The sequence below is a fragment of the Vitis riparia genome, chromosome 9 (genome assembly GCF_004353265.1).
Source record: "Vitis riparia cultivar Riparia Gloire de Montpellier isolate 1030 chromosome 9, EGFV_Vit.rip_1.0, whole genome shotgun sequence".
In the NCBI taxonomy this organism is placed as follows: Eukaryota; Viridiplantae; Streptophyta; class Magnoliopsida; order Vitales; family Vitaceae; genus Vitis; species Vitis riparia.
The window spans coordinates 22,951,101-22,971,166 of NC_048439.1; the positions used below are offsets into that span (position 1 = coordinate 22,951,101).

At 34.4% G+C, this 20,066-nt stretch overlaps 1 pseudogene; it reads right to left on the reverse strand.

Annotated features, from left to right (window-relative positions):
- LOC117922022 overlaps nt 1-20,066 on the reverse strand; it is a 68,794-nt pseudogene that overhangs the window by 18,387 nt on the left and 30,341 nt on the right.

Consider the following 20,066-nt stretch of genomic DNA (forward strand, 5'->3'; position numbering starts at 1 on the left):
CTTACAACTAATACCATTTTAAATAGAATACCTCATAAGAAAACATCAAAGTCTCCTTAGGAGTTGTGGAAAGGAAAACTACCTTCCTATAAAAGGATGAAAGTGTGAGAGTGTCTTGCAAATGTGCAAGTTCCGTTACCTAAACGAACAAAACTCGGACCAAAGACAACTGATTGTGTCTTCATTGGATATGCTTCAAATAGTTCAGCATATTGATTCCTAGTGATCAAATTTGAAGTTCCTGATATTAATAATAATATCATTATGGAATCCATAGATGCTGAATTCTTTGAAGAGATATTTCCTTTCAAAGAAAGACACAATGAAATCATGAAAAGAAAATTTGATGATAACTTGCCTAGAACTCAACATGAACAAAGGGATGATGTTGTACCTAGGAGAAGTAAAAGAATTAGAACTAGCACATCTTTTGGACCTGATTTTATCACCTTCTTGACAAAAGCGGAACCTCAAACATATAAAGAAGTTATGTCAACACCAGAAGCTCCTTATTGGCAAGAAGTAGTAAATGATGAAATAAATTCCATTATGCAAAATCATACTTAGGAATTGGTTAATCTTCCTCCGGGAAATAAACCAATTGGTTGCAAATGGATATTTAAAAGAAAACTACGAACTGATGGTACTATTGACAAGTACAAAGCACGTTTAGTAGCTAAAGGATATTGATAAAATGAGGGTTTAGATTTCTTTGACACTTACTCTCCTGTAACAAGAATTACATCCATTAGGATGTTAATTGCTATAGTTGCCATCCATAATTTTGAAATTCATCAAATGAATGTCAAGACAGCCTTTCGAAATGGAGATTTAGATGAAGAAATTTATATGGAACAACCTAAAGGGTTTGTGGTAAAGGTACAAAAAAAGAAAGTTTGTAGACTTATCAAGTCCCTTTATGGGTTAAAGCAAGCACCCAAACAATGGCATGAAAAATTTGATCACACTATATTATCTAATGGTTTCAAGATAAATGAGTGTGACAAATGTGTGTATGTCAAGAGCACTAATGACTCACATGTCATAGTATGTCTATATGTAGATGACATGCTCATAATGGGAACAAACAAGAACATTATAAATTCTACCAAGAAAATGTTAAGATCAAAATTTGACATGAAAGACTTAGGTCTTGCTGATATGATTCTTGGTATTAGAGTTAAGAAAAATCATGAAGGATATGTTCTTACCCAATCCCATTATGTAGAAAGTGTGCTCAAAAGGTTTGGTCATTATGATAGCAAACCATGTGCTACACCTTTTGATCCAAACTATAAATTGAAAAATAATATGGGTGATAGTGTATCACAACTAGAGTATTCTAGGGTGATTGGAAGTCTGATGTACATTACAAATTGTACTAGACCTGATATTGCCTATTCTGTAAATAGAATGACAAGATACACTAATAACCTAGCCAAAGAGCATTGGTTTGCTCTTGTTAGGGTACTAAGATACCTTAAGCATACTATTGAGTATGGATTACATTACACAAAGTATCCATCTATTATTAAAGGATTTAGTGATGCCAATTGGATTTCTGACAGTTTGGAATCTAAATCAACAAGTGGATATATATTCACTTTAGGTGGAGCAGCAATATCATGGAAATCTTCCAAACAAATGTGTATAGCACGATCGACCATGGAATCAAAGCTCATAGCCTTAGATAAGGCGGGAAAGGAAGCTGAATGGCTTCGAAATTTTATGAAAGACATTCCAATGTGGCCAAAGCCTGTAACGGTCATATATATTCATTGTGATAGCCAAACAACATTAGCAAGGGCTAAAAATTCAGTTTATAATGGTAAATCAAGGCATATAAGATGCAGGCATAATACAATCAAATAGTTTCTCTCGAATGGAGTGATCACTATCGACTTTGTGAAGTCAAAAGATAATATAGCAGATCCACTTACAAAGGGACTGCTTAGAGAGCAAGTTGTAGTTACTACAAGAGGAATGAGTTTAAAGCCTATAAATGATCGACTCAGGTAGAAACCTAACCTAGTTGACTGGAAATCCCAAGATCTAGGTTCAATAGGCCAACTAGCAAGAGTTGATCATGCTAGAAAAACACACTATTCTCATTTCTATATATGTAAATAAGTGTGTTGTCTGAGGAAGGTTAGGGTATGTTATACATTTAATGACATCGGTATCTTATACTAAGAAAAGTATAGCATAATACTTTCAACTGATGTCACCTATATGAGTGTAGAAGTGGGGTCGCTTCTATGAGAATGTGAAGGCTTCATTCTCTAAAGTTCTCATGAAGTCAGGATCTATTCAGAACCGAAATGAACACAATCATATAAACCAAAATGTGTTTAGATGAGTTATGTGTGATATCCATTGTCTTGACTGCTACTAAGGCGGACAAGTTCAAGACTTAAGTTCACTTTGTCGTCGAGCAAATCCGATGGATATTCACTAAGGTAGGTTCAAGTCCAAAAGACACCTTACCTGATGCATTCTCATCTGTCTCTCCAATAATGTTCTAATTCCTTTCATTCATGTGGGGGATTGTTGGAAAATTGGTGAATGAAAAGAACACGTCTAATGAAGGAGACACAACCTTTGGAGGGGACACAACACTTGGTTTGCAAGGATATAAATAGGAGATTGCCCTCTTTATATCAGTTTAAGAGTTGTATCCTGAAAGACAGACATAATTTACTATTGCAATCAAGAATAGGGTGCCAAAATTTTGTCTTTAGGACATTGCAATTTGCAAGCCTCTAAACAAATGAATCTCTTTTTACTTCCATTTGAATTTTTCTTGTTTCTTCTTTTGAATTACTTCAGGTTTGTTCCATCATCACCCCAACATAAAAAGGTTAAATATTTTGGTTTTTTCCATTTAGCTAAAAAACAAACATCACCTATGTTTTTTAGGTTATGCAGAAACTCAACATTCTATAGAGGTGTTCTAGTTTTTACTGATCTAGGTTTGAATATTTTTGTCTATTTATTTCTCGATTATTTATATTTTGTGTAACCTTTACGACTTAGTTATATTACATCAAGTAAAATAAAACTATGTGTTCATTATTAATATTAGTTTGATACATATTTTTTGTTCATTACCATATATCTTAAGTTTCTAAATGAATTGCTAACTTAAAATATATAGTATTAAGATCCGATTTCTACAAGTTCTAAGTTTAAGTCTCCTTGTTTATTTATTTCTTCATTTATTTATCTATTGTTGGTGATCTATATGACCATACCATGTCGTTACGATGAAATACTAATATGATTGTGTAATAATTTAACTTAATATATATCATTACCTTATGTCATTAGTTCTTCGATTAATTAGTAACTTAGTATAGTACCACAAGAGGTGGCTAATTTCCATGGGCTTCAACTTTGAATCTATTTATTTGCTTATTCCCTCATTTAGTTCTTTATCACTTGTGATTTATATAATTATTACCATGCATTTATATTGCATTATAAATTCAACACACCGAAAAACCCTAAGTGTATGCTTGGTTCCTAGAAAATTTAAGACAAAAATACAAGGGAAAGAAAATGAAGTGGAAAATAGGAGAAAAGATATATAAAAAATAAATTTAAAGTAAATAAATTATTTTTATATGTTATTTTAAATTCATTTTACTCATTTTTTTTTCTCTTTTATGTAAAAAAATCAAAATAATTTAAAATTACATAAATTTCTAATTGATTTTAATTATATTTGTTTTTATCCATATCTTCGTAGTGAACCCAAACATGAGAAAATCATTTTTCATAACAATTTTTTTCCTTGATACTTTTCAGGAACTAAACATAACCTAAATGCTGATCAACAACTTAATATAGTATCAAACGAGTTGTGTTTGAGCCTTGCTATTTGTTTATTCCCGTGTTTACTTCTTTATCATGTTTGGTTCTTGAATGAGGGAAAATGTAAGAGAAAAAAAATAGAAATAAAAAGTGTAAAGAAAAAAAAAAGTGAATGAAAATAAACAATAGATCTAAAGTCAATAAATTATTTTTTTTATATAAATTTTTAACTAATTTTAGTTATATTTTATTCTTTCGTATTTTTCATAAGGAAACCAAACATAAAAAAATCAATTTTCTTATTATATTTTTTCTTTCTTTCTTTAGTACTTCTTGGGAACCAAACATAACCTAAATACTTCCCAAACCCCAAAAAATTCGACCCATCAAGGTTTGTAAGGGGGAGGCACCATACACATTTGTACCATTTGGAAGAGGACCTCAGATGTGCCCTGGAAAAGAGTACGGCCGTTTGGAGATTACTTGTGTTCATGCATCATTTGGTGAAGAGGTTCAAGTGGGGGAAGCTCACTCCAAATGAGAAGATTGTAGTGAATCCAATGCCTATGCCTACACAAAACCTCCCAATTCGCCTTCTTCCTCACAAACCCTAATTTTCCTGTATGCCCAAAAGTTTTATGCCTTTTTTTTTTATCTTTTTTTGTAACTTAGAAAAAAAAAAAATTTTGTCACATGAATGTTTTGCGTTACTTGAGAGCATGACAAATGTTACATTAGTATTCTGTACTTAAGCATCAACTCGAGATATTTTATTTCTATCACTTCTTAACCTTGAAGCGCAGGCCTAACTTTTATTTTTAAAATAATAACCATCTTTCGATTAATCTGACCTCCTAACCTTCTTCATCCCTCAAGAAGGACAAGGGATAATATGAAAGTATTCATTTGTTACCCATCAATTATGCCTTATGGCCTAACGTTAAGCCTTGGTGCACTATCCCTATGCAAAACTTGCATGCACACCCATTTTTTAAGCATTGAATTATCATCAATGTTAACATTACTCAGCAATACCCTCAATTCTGCTTAATATGAAATCCCACATTGACTAGAAAGAGAAATTTTTTATACTGCATATATGGAATTTCCATTTACTATACAAACACATTTTTAAATCCAAAATCAAGATAACCTTAGGTTTCTTACAGATTATCTTAGACCCTATAGTCACATATTATCTTAAAACCCAATAATGTTTCTTTTCCCAGAAAATTCAAGCAACACAAAGCAGAAAAGTCCCAGCCAGGGCCCTTATTCGCTATAAACATGACAAGGGCTACACTCAGTAGACAAGCATGCATCTCATTCTTTGGAACATTATAATTACATTTTCAGGAAGAATGAAGTACCCGAGACCGGTGTTCTCCAAGAGCCCATATAGGGAAAATGTTCCGATATGCAGAATAGCTGATCATACAGTTCTTGTTGAAGACTCCCATGATTTCCTGTATGAAGAAATGTTGAAGCGATTAAACCTATTCAGGCATGGGAGCCAGCAAAGTTGTTGCAATGGGAATCAGCATGCATGCTCATTTTCTAACCAGACATGTAATCTATATAATTGAAACAAATTACTAAAATATTTATGGGGTTGCAGATCAACTTTCTCATCCAAATTCCAAGCATTTGTTTTCGAGCTTCCTGGGGTTTTCCTGATGATTCTCATAATAAGTCTTTCACATTTGAGAAGAAATGTCAAAAAGAAAACTTTAAGGTATACGTTTTCAAGAGCTACAAAGGATCAATTAAATGCTCATAAGCCTGATACTGTTACAATGTCTTTGAAGTATTACCCTCAATCGTCAAATTATTCCATTAACTTTTACCAACCAACTTCAACAGAATGACAAAGGCCTGTTTGGATGCAGTTTTTAGAACCTTGTTTCCTGTTCATGAAAAAGAAAAAAGAATGCCAGAGAAAAGGCATTTGGTGTGGGCAGATAAATTACAGAAAATAAAGGGAAAATTTTTTGAAAATCAGGGAAGAATCATGGAGCATGAATAACTACAGATATGCCCTTAACTTCCTATTCTTAATAATTTCGATTTCTTACAGGGGGAACCAGCCATTAGGCGACCACCTAATTGTAGTTTTTGCATACAACAGAAAAAATTAAGAATAAAATAAAATAAAAAGAACTAAGGCATATTCAAGAGGATGTTTGGGAATTTATAAGAGTTACCTCCTGAGGAAAATCTCCATTCTTCATTTGGGAATTTATTAATATCCTTGCAGCACGGTGTAGTGGGTTTGGATCTCTCCCAGCCTTTCAAAAGGAAAAGAACAACAAAAAATAAAAAGTAATGCAAAGAATTGTCTAAAGTTAAAAACAACTGAGTAAGAATTCACAAAAGCCCTGAAACCATATCCAGTCATGAAAAAGCAGAATTGACATATAAAACGGTAATTGAAGTTTCTCCTACACCTATCTCAAGATCCAGAGCAATAAAATTAGAGAGAGAGAAAGAGAGAGCACTAAGGCTGGATTTGTTGCAATGGAAGTAATTTCTTGGAAGAAACGGAAAAAATATACATATATATGAATGATTTTGTATGGTAATGGATATGCCTCTATTTATACTAAACAAAGGGGGTGGAGAACCCCCCCATATCCCTGAAACATATCTCTCCCTGAAACAAAGGAGGTGCCTTTGGAATATGGTAATTTCCCATGCTTGCATATCTCCTATTTTTCAGTCAGTTGCCTCATAAACAAAATGATTTTCATCAATTTATGGGAACTTTCACAATATCTCATGTTTCACTAGAATTATTGAAGAAGATTTATGGTGTAAATCTGGAAGAACATACAATTGCTTGAAGAAGATTACAATCTAGAGTGACAAAAAATAGAAAAAGAACTAACCTAGTCTGGATAATTATGGCGCATTCTATGAACATGCAAGCAAAAGAAATAAAAACTAAGGAGATAAGGCCATAAGGGAGAAAAGAATGTCTAATGGAAGAATAACTGCTACTTTCTTGCAACTATTTCGTCAGAACAAATGCATGCATCTATGGGTGAAAATCACAACAAAATCTGTATCAGTGAACAAAAAGAATAGCATCCAAATGCCTGCCTTAGTGCACAAAACACCAAACCCAGAAGCCAACTTTAAATATAAATATTCCAAACACAACTTTAAGGTGATGACTCACTAAGAGAAATGCAAGTATGCATAAATCCAATAATGTGTTTAGTATGTATTGGAGGTAATTAACATTCAGCATCAACTGTTAGCCTCAACCCTGGCTATACCCCAGGCCGTTAACCTTACAGCCCACTATTTCTATAAACGGGTCAAACAAGGGCTCACCCAGCAGTTCAGTTCTATAATTTTGTGGGATTAGGAGGTCTCTAGGACTTATTCAACTAGGATTTGTCACGTTAATGGTCTATAAATAGGCTTGTATGCCCCTTTCTTAGGGCAGTCAATGTAACAAAAATTTCAGCAACTTGTAGACCTTAAAAATTTTGTAATGTAATCTTAACCTAGGAGCAATTCCTGGAACCTTACAACTAGTGTGATGCTAGTAGTTTTCCTTCATTTTTTTCTCTTCTTTTCCTTGTTTCCTTCTCACTTCTTCATATTTCTTGAGTATTGGTTTTTCAATTACAGCCCCTTTTTAGACCTTCACTGCAGGTAATCTCAGCCATCAATGGATAAGCTCCATGGTTACAAACCACATAGCCAGGTCTCAGAAAGAAACAAACACCACTTTTCCAGAAACTTCCTCCTAGAGATAATGCTCTATTGGAAGCACACAACCTCGATCTCTTAGAGGAAGGAATCTTCTTTGTCAGGTAACAAAGCCTACCCAGAACAATGCGTTCATGTTACTTGTGATGTGGGCAGTACAATAGAAGCACAATTACATGATATGAGAGAACAAACTTTGATGAGATTCTGTTTTTGCCTACCTAGAAATTAATTCTCTGAAATTTTCCAAGATGTTGCTTCCATTCATTATTTTCATAAGAACTATGGTTCCCTCACTGATAACCATTTTTAAGTACTTGGTTACCAAGAAAAGGACAATCCTTTTCAATAGGACTTTTCAAAAATGACACCATGGTGACCTGAGCAACCTTAGGGAAGGTATCGGATCTTGCAGGGAGGTATCCCTAAAGCATAGCCCAATGGCTAAATCAAATAATTTAAATATTTTGGGCCCTCTCCCTCTGAAATTATCATAATACCCCAGACTTCTAACTAAAACCCCAACTTATTAGAAAGTCCTACCATTGATTGATTCTTTTCTTTTCACCAACAAAGAACAAGCATACCAGATATGGAGAAACAGACCAAAATGGTATAGGAAGATTCCATTAACTACACATTAAGAAAACCTTGAGGACACTAAATTAGCATCAAAATAGCACCACTAGTCTCCAAATTTACCTGTCCAGCTTCAATGAGAGCCAACATAGCCCAAGCAGTATTGACAATATGTGGCTTATCTCCAGGGAGATTTGTATACACCTGTTTAAAGAGGTGTTAGAATAATCAACCATACAAGGCAGAAGATATGAATTATTATAAATAGTATCTAAGATAGATGACGAACAGAGATAATAAAATGAATGTGAATTGGATTAGGCTATTCCTAGAATTGGTTAGAATGCAGCCAAACACATCTTAATGACCCTACTGTACTTGTGTCAAGTTACATGATAAATCAAGGTTATTAGTGTTATTCAATGCAAGTAAGGTCTATGGGGAAAAACTCTCCTTAAGTCCAAAGAAAAGGTGCACTATCATGATAGCAATCTTCATAAAAGCTCAACTTTGCAGATTTATAAGGAGCATTTATTAAGAACAAACATCATGAGGCATACTAGAACAAGAAAGGAAAAAAATTCCATATAGAATGGAAATCGAAACCTTGTTCTGGCATGACAGATAACTCTCCCCCCAACCACCTGAAGCAAGCTCCTTGGACAACAGATAATCACAAGCCTTACGAATGCAGGGGCAATTACTGTACGTGTTTCCAGCAGCTATCAATCCAGTTATTCCAAACCACCCACCATAAGTGAAACAGACTCCCCAACATCCATACCTGTCAAAAATACTCAAAATCAATTGCGCACACATAATGACTGCACTGTAACCCCTACAAATATTAGGTATAACAAAGTAGCGAGAGCATGCAGCTATAGCAAAAGGACAATTTCAAGGGCTTGAACAGAGATGCAGAAATAATTAATTAAATAAATTAAAACAAACCAAGAGCCATCAGGAGCCTGTATCTCTTCAATGAACTTGGCTGCCTTCGAAATACAATTTTCTATTTCGTGCCTCCTATGCTCCGGATATAATTTCTTGAACGATGTCAATGCTTGAATTGCAGCTGAGGTACATTCCACATATCTGCAGTGCCACCCAGGTAACAGCATATAAGATTTTTCTCCGTCAAATCAAACTACAAGACAACCCACAACACCCCCCACCCCTTCCCTCAACAACCCACCTCTTTTTTTTTTCTTTTTTTTTTTCTTTTGTTCTTATTTTCCAGATGGGTGAAAACAAACTAGAATTATACACAAACATTAGAAACTGAAGAGTGCTTAAAATCTTACGGATAATCAATGACAATGTCACCAAAAGTTTCAGCAGGATTGATTAACTGAAAGATAGAACAAAAAGAGCAAATAGTTCGAATTTATTCCCAACACAATTAAAATAAACTGCAATTTATGATGTGGAGGGCCTTGATAGCGCCACAAATTTATCTAATCAAGAAAATATAAGATCATGCGTTGATGGAAATAAGGAGAATAATGGTGTTGTATGCCCACATGAAGTTTAGTTCTCCAGTTTCAGCATAACAAATATTCAGAACATTGTAAATGTGCAAACATCCAAAGAAATTAAGAAACGGAAAAGTTGAAAACTGTAGTTTTCACATGCACTTTCAATTTTCTAAAATTTTTAGTTCTATCACAAGCCTGAACAAGATCATTGCCCAATTAGTTCCTTTGGATTTCCGTCTCTGCAATGCCATCCTGAGTTCTATCTCACTTTATTTTTAGTTCCTTTGGACTCCCGTCATTGGGACGCCATCCGAGGTTCCATCTCAATTTATCTTTAGTTCCTTTGGATTCCCATCTTTTGTGATGTATCCTAGGTTCTACCTCATTTTATCTTTAATTCCTTTAGACTCCCGTCATTGCAATGCCCCCTAGGAGTGCCAGATGGTACTTAGCTCCCAAGTTTCTAATTAACATAAACTTGCAGTTCAAATATAATCTTTATCCATTCTCCTTCAATATTGGAAAGAAGACATTCTATTATTAAAATGAAGCTTATGACATATAGTATCTATCTAAGGCCTCGTTGGGATAGTTTCTTGCTTTAGCTTTAGCAAGATGCTGAACCCGTGATTTTAAAATGGCAATCTTGGAATCATGAAAGTTTCATTAAAAATAAAATAGCATACAATATAAGCTTAAAAGAAAGGCTTCATAAGAAGTGACATTGCCATTGCTTTCTGTGAAGCTCCTAAAGTTAGAAGCAACTTTATTAAAATCATCCAAACACATATAAGCTCTTTTCTGGACTTAGAGAAGAACTTTTGACTCACAAAAAACCAATCCAAAAAGGACCTAAGTGACTTAAGCAAGTCTATCCAAATTATAGGAGATTCCGGAGTATGACATACCACTTAATGGTTCCAATCCCACACATATCATCAAGTAGCAATGGAGCTGCTGTATGTAATATGACCTTCCTCAATCAATAAGCAAATCAAGGTGTTGTTTCAAGTGCAACTTTGCCTAGAAGAAAAGAAGAAAAAAAGAAAAAAGAGGGAAAGAAAAAAAAAATCCTATTCCATCTATCTTTGGATTTCAATAACAAGCCCATCTCACCTTTCTTTCAATTATAAAACTAGATGAAAATCATTTTATTTAGAGAATCAACTGTGGAGCAGGCTTCTCCATGAGAACCAAGATCACAATAGTTTACATAATGTTGTTCCCTAGTTATGGTATATGGAACTTTCTTTATCTTTAAGGTCCACATAGTTTGAGAAATTTTTTCTACCCTGGTTCAATAATCATTAGTAAGATGGAAAAGCACAAGGATTCATTGCTAAAAGGAAGAATGATTGAGAATGAGCAAAAAACAGAATTTATAGAACACTGAATTCATTACCAGAAATTTCAAAAAGAGAACCAGAAATCTAGCATACTCAGTGAAACTTTTCACATGGATGCTTTTAATGTGGACATTCATTTTGGAACCCAATTTCCTACTTATTGGGAGGGAATGTGTCATGGACTGTATATGCCACATTCATGGGGCAACTTCAGGTGAAAATAATAAAATGGCATCAGTATTTATCAAAGTTACCTCCACCCATCGGTAAGATCTTGTCAATTCGTATGTTGCAAAACCACCATCTGCATTCTGTTGAGATTCCAAGGGAAAATCTATAAAATCAGTACAACACTCGCCTGAAGTCAGACAGCAGGGAATCTTAAATATTGATAATCAGAAAAGATGGGAGAACAGGCTGAACAAGGAATTATAACTGGTTCCCAAAGCACACACTTGTAAAAATCTTCAACTCAAAACTTGAGAATCCCATTCTAGGTATGCTTGCAAGATTCAAAAACAAGTTTCAGCCAACAAGCATAAATTTGCAGTATACAAGTACTATAAAATCTGATATAAAGTTAAATACTTTTTGGAATAATTTTGTGGCCTAGAACTTTTAAGGCAATAATAAATTTTTTAAAACTGTACAGAGAAGAACAGGTAAAAATAATACCTTCTGTGGTTTGGGATAGATTGGATGATCCACTCTTCAATAACACCGATGTTGTTAAGTTGGAATGGACTCTATGTCAGAAAGGGACGTAAGAGAGCGGGTTGAATGCCCTTTTGTGTTTATTTTTTTGGACAATTTGGCAGGAGAGAAATTGGAAGGTATTTGAAATATGCAGTTTTTCAGAATGTGTAAGGCTTTGTATAGAAGGGGCATCTATGCCTATGAAGGATTTTATATATTGACAGAATGTTCAGTGCCTTCTTTTCTGATCTTTTGCTTGGTGTGCCCTTTGCATTCTCCCTATATACTCTGGTATACCCTTGTTATGGCTCTTTTGTAGCTTCTTTTTATATTTATCTATCTATATATATATTGACCATGTGCTTACCCAAAAAAACAAAAATAAAAAAGAAAGAAACACTTTTTGTGGGGACTGCTTATCCTCTCTCTTCAACTTCATTTCTTTTGGCAAATAAAAGAAAGCTAGGTATGAGATTCTGAATTCCTTGTGTTCAAAATCTAGCTGTTGGAGTGCATGATATACATTGTGAGCCTAAATCCTACAAACTTAAGCTTTTAGAAAAATTGATTGTCCAACATGGTATCAGAGCCTTGTTTGATAGAAGGTCACGTATTCGAACCTAACCACATGTCTATTTCCCCACTTTATAATTAAGCTTAAAAGGAGGTTGTTTGTAGTTTGTTTATCTATGGACCTGTATGGGCATGTGTGTGCCTTTGTGTCTCTCAAGGTGTAGGTATGGAGCCGCATGTGAAGAAGGATGTTGAAGAGCATAGTAGGCCAAAATCTTATAAGCTTAACCTTTTGAAATAGGTTGTCTAACACTAGTCCACTAGGAAGCAAAAACTTTTCTTAAAGATCAATACCATTACTATTATAACCACTTTTTGTTTACAAACAAACGCGTATATATGGGGTGAAGTTTAAAGAATTTCAAAGCTAAAAGTACAAGCCAGATGCATAATCAGCCATGAGTTTTATTAGATTATCATTCAATGGCATCAATGATTTCTAGAGAGATGGAATAGGAGAAAATCAATGATTTCTCAGTATATTATGAACTTTGTGCATCAGCAATTAAGTCTATCAGTTTATAAACTTTGTAACTAGTAAAGACTATAAGTTTATAAACTTTGTGCATCAGCAATTAAGTCTTCTACATGAACTATGTATGAATGTGTAACTATTTAAAATATTCAAATGAACAAGAAAGTTTATAAAGCTTTTTTCCATAATTAAAGGATGCAATTCAATCAATGGAATGTTTACTCCGAACTATGCATATGAAGCTATTTGTCAATATAGACTAGATTCTGCACTTTCCAAAAATCCTAATTTTTAAACACTCATTGTTCCAAGTCAGTTCCAACACCCATAACTATACCCACTCAATATGTCCATACCTGTAATGAAAGGATAACATTTACAGCATCAGACAAATGCTTCATATCTAACGGTTCCCCAACTGTTTCCACTGGAAGTTTAGATAATAATAGAACAGCCTGCACAAGAGAAATAAACAATAAAAATGTCCGTATAACAAGTATTTTGGGTTAGTTCAGTTGTTACCTTCAATCCTTCTGCTGTACAATCAGAGATCGGCCATCCCTGATCAGCAGTTGAGAATGGCCAAGCACCTTTGGAAATGTGACGATACCAAAATTTCAGATCTCCAGGACAATCTTCTAAGACCTTAAAAACAAAGTAGGAATAGTTAAGTAAAATCATTATGGACAACTGCTAATATACGTAGGTGATTTATGAGATCAAACTTCAATAGCAACATGAACCTGAGAATTTTTTATGAATTCGTGTGCTTTCCTTAAAGTCAGACCATGCTCTTCACCTAGGTTTGTTGAAATGAAGGCTTGAACAGCAAAAGAAGTATCCCATAATTGACTTCCACTATAACCCTGCAGTAAACTTATTATGTAAAATACAAAATCTGCCTTTACAACACGCCACTATAAACGGCTACATCCACCAGAAAAAGTAATATCACAATTCTCCATATCATATAAAATGGAAATGGCACCCTGAGATAAATTAGAAAGAGACTAATACTATTTATGGACCTGCATTTTCATGCCGTCTTCAGCAACCCACAAATAATCAAAAATTCTTGGAATATGCAACTTAAATGCCTCTGAGTTTGAATCTTCAATCCAGCAGCAAAGCATATTCAACACCTGTACAAATCAGATAACAGGAAATCAAGTGCTTCATGGAGCAGAAAAGAACAGACAATTAGATCAAGAGCACCTGAGTAGAGTGGTAGAACTAAAGAAGCTAACTGGTTTAGTTCTTAATTAATAGTAATCAGTACATTTATTGAACTTAGTAATCACTACATTTATTGCAGTTCAAAGGACCTTTCTATACTTCACATGTACCTTGTTCACAGGCCCTATGCATATATACCGTGTATTCTCATCTTCATAGTGTATATGCTGCATTACAGTGCATAAAGCCTTCTCCCTTAACTTGTTTCCGGGCCAATGCCCCAGAATAGGCTCAAGCACCTTGTGAAGAGATGCCCATAGAATATCCTGAACCAGTGGATGTGGATAGTATAGATCTTCCTGCCAATAATTGTAAAGACAAATATCAAAATCAACTGGGAGCCTAAAGCACAAGAAAGATGCAATTGATCTTCTTCATAAATTTCCTTCTTAAATGCTTATTAAAATGATGTCATCGTCATGACACTGCAAATCAAATCAACTCCAAGGAAAAAAAATGATGCAAAATCCTCTAGAAAGACTTCTTTCAAATAACATTTTTTATACTTCTTTCATGGGCACCACTCCATGCTTAAACACAGAATAATTGTTATACAGTACTTGCATTGAATTACTTGCCCTTGACGTCACTTGTATATCGATTTATACATAAAGCATTTACTTTATGAATCCATCTTAAATCTTATCAAGATTGTCTTCAACCTTTTGTTTTTGTTTGGTTGCAAGTTCTCAGCAACACAACATCTTCCATTTTAGGACAACCCAATCACCAAAAACCACAAAAGGATTAGAAGCTAACCTATTTTAATAGGCCCGGTGATTTGAGAAACTTTATTAGGATTGCTTTCTCATCCATTACTACAAAAATTCCCTCCATTGAAGACAACTACAAAAATTCCTAGTATGTCTCATCATGCTTTACACGTTTCAAATGGGCCCATACACATGTTAATCAAAGCCACCATAAAGAATAATTTTTTTGCAAAAGGGAGACTTGATCAAGGAACCTTAGAAGCTTTAGTCTAAAAATATTCTCTATTGGAGTAAAAAATTAATTAATTAATTAATTTTTTTTTAAAAAAAGTTGAATATAGTGAACTTCACAAGGAGTTAAAATAGACAATGACAAAAAAAAAACAAAAAAAAACAAAAAAGAAGTCCACAATTTGATCAAGATGTCAACATGACAAAGCAACTCTTGCTTATATATGTGTTATTTTCAGGAAGAAGCATATATGGCACCACCACCACCCTTTCATCCTTAGTAAAGGGAGAGTTATGCATGGGGTATGGGCTAAAAGCAATCCACCAAAGCACAATTGGAGCACTTTGGTGTTGCATTTTTGTACTTTTAGCGATCAAGTTTCAGTTAGACAGTACAACACAGGCCTATAGTAGAACCACTACTTTTGTAATTGTCATACTTGCTTACGACACAAAATAAAAATTTCAAGGTCAGAAAAACATCTACTGGCTTTCTCACATAGATCCAATCAACGTATCTCCTTGGAATCAGAGAGGTGAGATCAAGACATGGGGAAAATTACTTCACAATGAAGATACTCCTTGATCTTCTTAAAGATACAAGTATGCTTCATAATGGAGAGAAACTTATAGACATCCCAGTGATGGTTAACATAAAATCTATCAACAACTAATAAGATAAACTTTCAGGGGACAAACTTATAGATCATCCATATGCTAGGATACTGATCAGAAGCACAGTACAAGAGCTAAAATAGCATCATAAGGGGATGGTAAAAGTTAAAAGCATGAGGTCGGAAGGAGAAAATATGCTAACCAACCTTGGCACATTGATTGCGGGCTTGATTCCAATCTACTTCATGATAAGGGACTATGTACAACTCCTTTCTCAAAGAAATAATTGTTGATGTGATTGGACCAACAAACCTCTTCCCATATAAATATGACATGGGCAAATACACCATTCGGCAATGACACCACATCCGTCCTATAGATAAAAATTTGAAAGTTTACCACTAACAAATAAAATCCTGCTTACAGCGAGATAAAATCAACCTAAAAAGCTGCCTAATTTGTCAGTAACTTGTTTGTCAAGGAGAATAACATTAAAGTCTTTAATAAAGTGGAAACAAAACCCAGATCTGTTAACAAAGAGAAAAAAACCAGAGCAAAGTAAACTATCAGTTAAAGCTTTGATGGTAATGAATTAAGGAATAAAAAGGACACTTTAGGGGAAAATCCCTAAAAATATAAATAAAATTAGCAAGAACCCAAATGCATGGAAAATATTTTTAAAAAATAATTCAAAGTCTAGGATTCTATTTAAAGAAACCTCCTTGCTCCATAGTTTGCTTCTATTCTCTAACATGAAGAATAAAATAAGATACTACAGCTTTCCTCTAACGTAAGATTCTTGTCCTAGTTGTCCAAAAGCAATTTTAATTCTCCAATCCTTCATTATGCGTTACAATCATCTCCACTCATATTTTCTAGCCATTTAACTTTCCCCACTAGTTAGGATCTTTGTTATGCATCAAGTTGATATGATTAATAACTTCTTCAACAGCTAACCACGATCCTTTACACCTCCTTGCAGGAGAGTTATATTCATTTTATATTTATATTTATATTTACACACACACAAACACACAGAGAGAGACCTGGATGAACTGGAAGAATGTAAGGACATAGCCACATTTCTGGTGGGAGTGGATTAGTCCCAGACCACTCATATGCTCCAAGTACCTGTGACCATCAGAAGCAGATCAAATGTCAACTCATAATTGCTAAACAATTAATATTTTAGCTCAAACCAAAAGTTTTGAGTTCATACAGAAAGCCACATTTTCCCCCAAGAAGTTATTGCAGTTGCACCCCCATGGTCCAAGATCCATTTTTGCCCCTTTTCCATTGCTCCTTCTGCACCAAAATCTGCTTCACCAAGCAATCTTAGAGTAACATAGCTTAGCACAGTACCAAACATGGTGCTTGGGCCCTCAATGTGTAGCCCCCAACCTCCATCTTCGTTCTGCAACAAAATGTGTTATACCTTTAATTGCTCTTGTTAATTCACTAGCAGTGTCAAAGCTAGCCAAGTAAATGGTAAAAGGCTTCGTTTGGTTGAATTTTTTAACTTCCCATCAAAATAATAGCACTTTACATGAGTAAGTAGAAAGAATGATGTTGAGGAAGTACTCGTCAAAAAATGATATCAAAAGAAAATTATGACGACACAATTATTTAAGTTAATATCTCTGTCATCAGATTCCTGAATTCTATAAAATGAAAGAGAAAAATGACAGTTAAACTACACTTCTAAAAAAGTTTAACATGGTATCAGATCATGGAACCAGCACTCTAATATTATGTTAGACTACCGTTTGACCCAAAAGCTAAAGTTCTTGTGCGAGTGGTAGTTTAACAGCAACAAAAGACCGTAGTACTTAAGAGTGCCAAAATATAGGAAAATAATCTTGCCTGATGATTGCAAAGGTATCTGCACATCTCACGTTGTTGCTCTATTGATAAGACAACATTCAGAGCTCCTGTAACATATAAAGTAATGACCTGTTGCAATTTCGTCACCCAATTGTCACTTACTTAAAGAGAGAACAATGAGGAAATAAAGATTAGATAAAATGGAAATTGAGACACATGAATAAATTATGTATAGAAAAAAAATTATATTTGGTTTTCTCCATTGGGTTCTGAAAAGACTTGCATAAAGTTCAATAGAGATTAAATGAGATTATCGGATGAAAAAATAAAAAGGGTTCTCACCAAATTCAACCCTGACAAATAGCATTGGTTAATTGACAAATGGAGGAACATGTGCCACTCAAAAAGTCAGCTCTTACCAATCCAGGTAGTAGAAACATAGGACCCCCACAATCCCCTGGCCAATGACCATCATGTGCCTGAATAGTTGAATAGAAATTTAAGCCCCTTCGTAAGGTAGTCGTTACCACCTCCTCCGTCACTTCTTCCAAATCTTGAACTTTGATTTGTGGCAAGTTTGTGACACATGGGTTCTCCCTTGCAAACTATATTTCAGAAAGATTTAGAAATATAATAACATTAGCATAACTCACTTCTATCTCCAAAAATGGCCCATGTTTTTTACAATACATATATGAATTACAAAAGAATATAATTTAAAGTAAAGGATAAGCGTATCAGGAAACTCTTCATGTCTGCACCGTCCAACATGTGTCATCTGAGTGTCCAAATTATTTTCAAAACAAAATATTTAAAAATATTGAAACACATGTACAGTGTGTTCAAAGGATGCCCAAGGTCTGCCAGAGAAGTGTCAATATCCAACATGTTTTTGACTTGAACATGGTAACTTCTAAAAGCAACCATACAACTTATTTTTCATTTCTCTTCCTATATTTTCTCACAGTCTCCGCAATGACATGCAGTATAAAGTTTCCCTGCTTTGAAAACTAAAAGAAGTCTATATCTCTGAAGTTTGTGAGCTATTTTTTACAGAGTATACAATCTAGGATTTCTTGCACAGGAATATTTTGGCATATCAAGTTAATTTGGAGATCAGCAACATAAATAAACCCGATTTCTAAAACATCTCTCTTTTAGCATCATATATACTCAAAAACCCATTTGAAAGCTTTGCAAAAGACATCTTCATTAATTAGCATCAATGCAAAAGCCGTCCAAACCCCAAAACAAATGAATGTTCTATAAGCAACTAAAAACCTAACATACTGATGACCATGATCATGACATAATAGTAGGTAATAACAATAAAAACAGTAAAAAAAAAAAAACAACAACAATAGGTTCGGCTCTTGTTTCTTCCTGAAGTTCTAAGAATCATTGAAGAGAATGCTTCTGCCTTTAAATGTGAAAAGATTGTAGTCTCTCTACCAATTAAAGACATACACGCACAATAAATATAGGATGGACTAAGATCAAAACAGCTCTAATTCAAGTACTGAAGTTTCTATATATAAGGGTTGTCACAGAAGTCCTCTCTGCCCATGGGCTTTAGATCTGTCCAATTCAGTTGGGTTGGGCTGGATTTGGGTTTAGGGTACAGCATGAAGTTAACCCAAACCCTCTGTACAAAGCATAACTCCAAAATTCATGCTTTCCTCGTCTCTTTCCATCTATTAAAAGACTTTAATATCTATCTTTTCAATTTCCTTTCTCAACATTTCACATGTTGTTTATATATATGCACTCATCTAGTACATATAAGAAGTTGAAGACGTAAACTAGAACGAGTAATTAATTAATCTAAGCTCAAGGTGTTCACCCTATGCCCACTTGGCACTTTCTCATTATATTATTCTTCAGTATATTAAATTAACTAATTAAAGTAGAATAAGGAGACAATCTTTGAAGCTAAACCATTTCTTTGGTTCCAGTCACATAAGCATGCAGATTTTGACATAGATGGGATCACCTGCATTCGCCAGAGAAGATCACTGCTGAGCTTAACCTGAAACCGATTTTTCCAGAAATTTTCTTGAGCTGCTTCGACCTCAGCTCGCTCTTCTGGGGTTCCATAGTCAGGATCAAACTCCCATATCTGTCTTCCCACGAAGTTGTTGGTGCTGTCGATGTAGGGATCGTTGCCTCCATCTGCAACCTTGAGCCTCCACATTTTCTAACTCACCAAACTGACGAGATATATCTCTATATCCAAGTTTACAAATGTGTGTCTCCCTTCCAAAAACACCTGCTGATCATGCAATCACCATAAAGGTAAGACAAGCTTTTCTTTGCAATAAAATTACGTTAAAATGATACAGACCAAGGACAGAGAGACAGGTCCTGGGTGGGCAGAGAAGAGGGAAACTTCAGAAACTTGGAATGGCGAGTTCCGGGTGGGAATCACTCATTCATATAGAAGCACTAACACCAAGTCAGTCACCAACCCCCATCACTTCTATTAATGAATGAAAATATTAATTTTTAATTTATTCTTATCTATATATATTTATGTCGAATATATTAAATTGGTTTCTAATATATTCCGTGGTCCAGTCAGTCCCTAGTCCATGATATATGTCATACAATCAATCCTAAAATTAATATATTTTAAGACATACATAAAGAAATTAGGTATATAGCATTTATCTCGAATATATTAAATTGGTTTCTAATATATTCACCAATTCTTCCCTGACACATGCAGCCAAAGTCTCACTGAAAGTCAAAAAACCAAAAA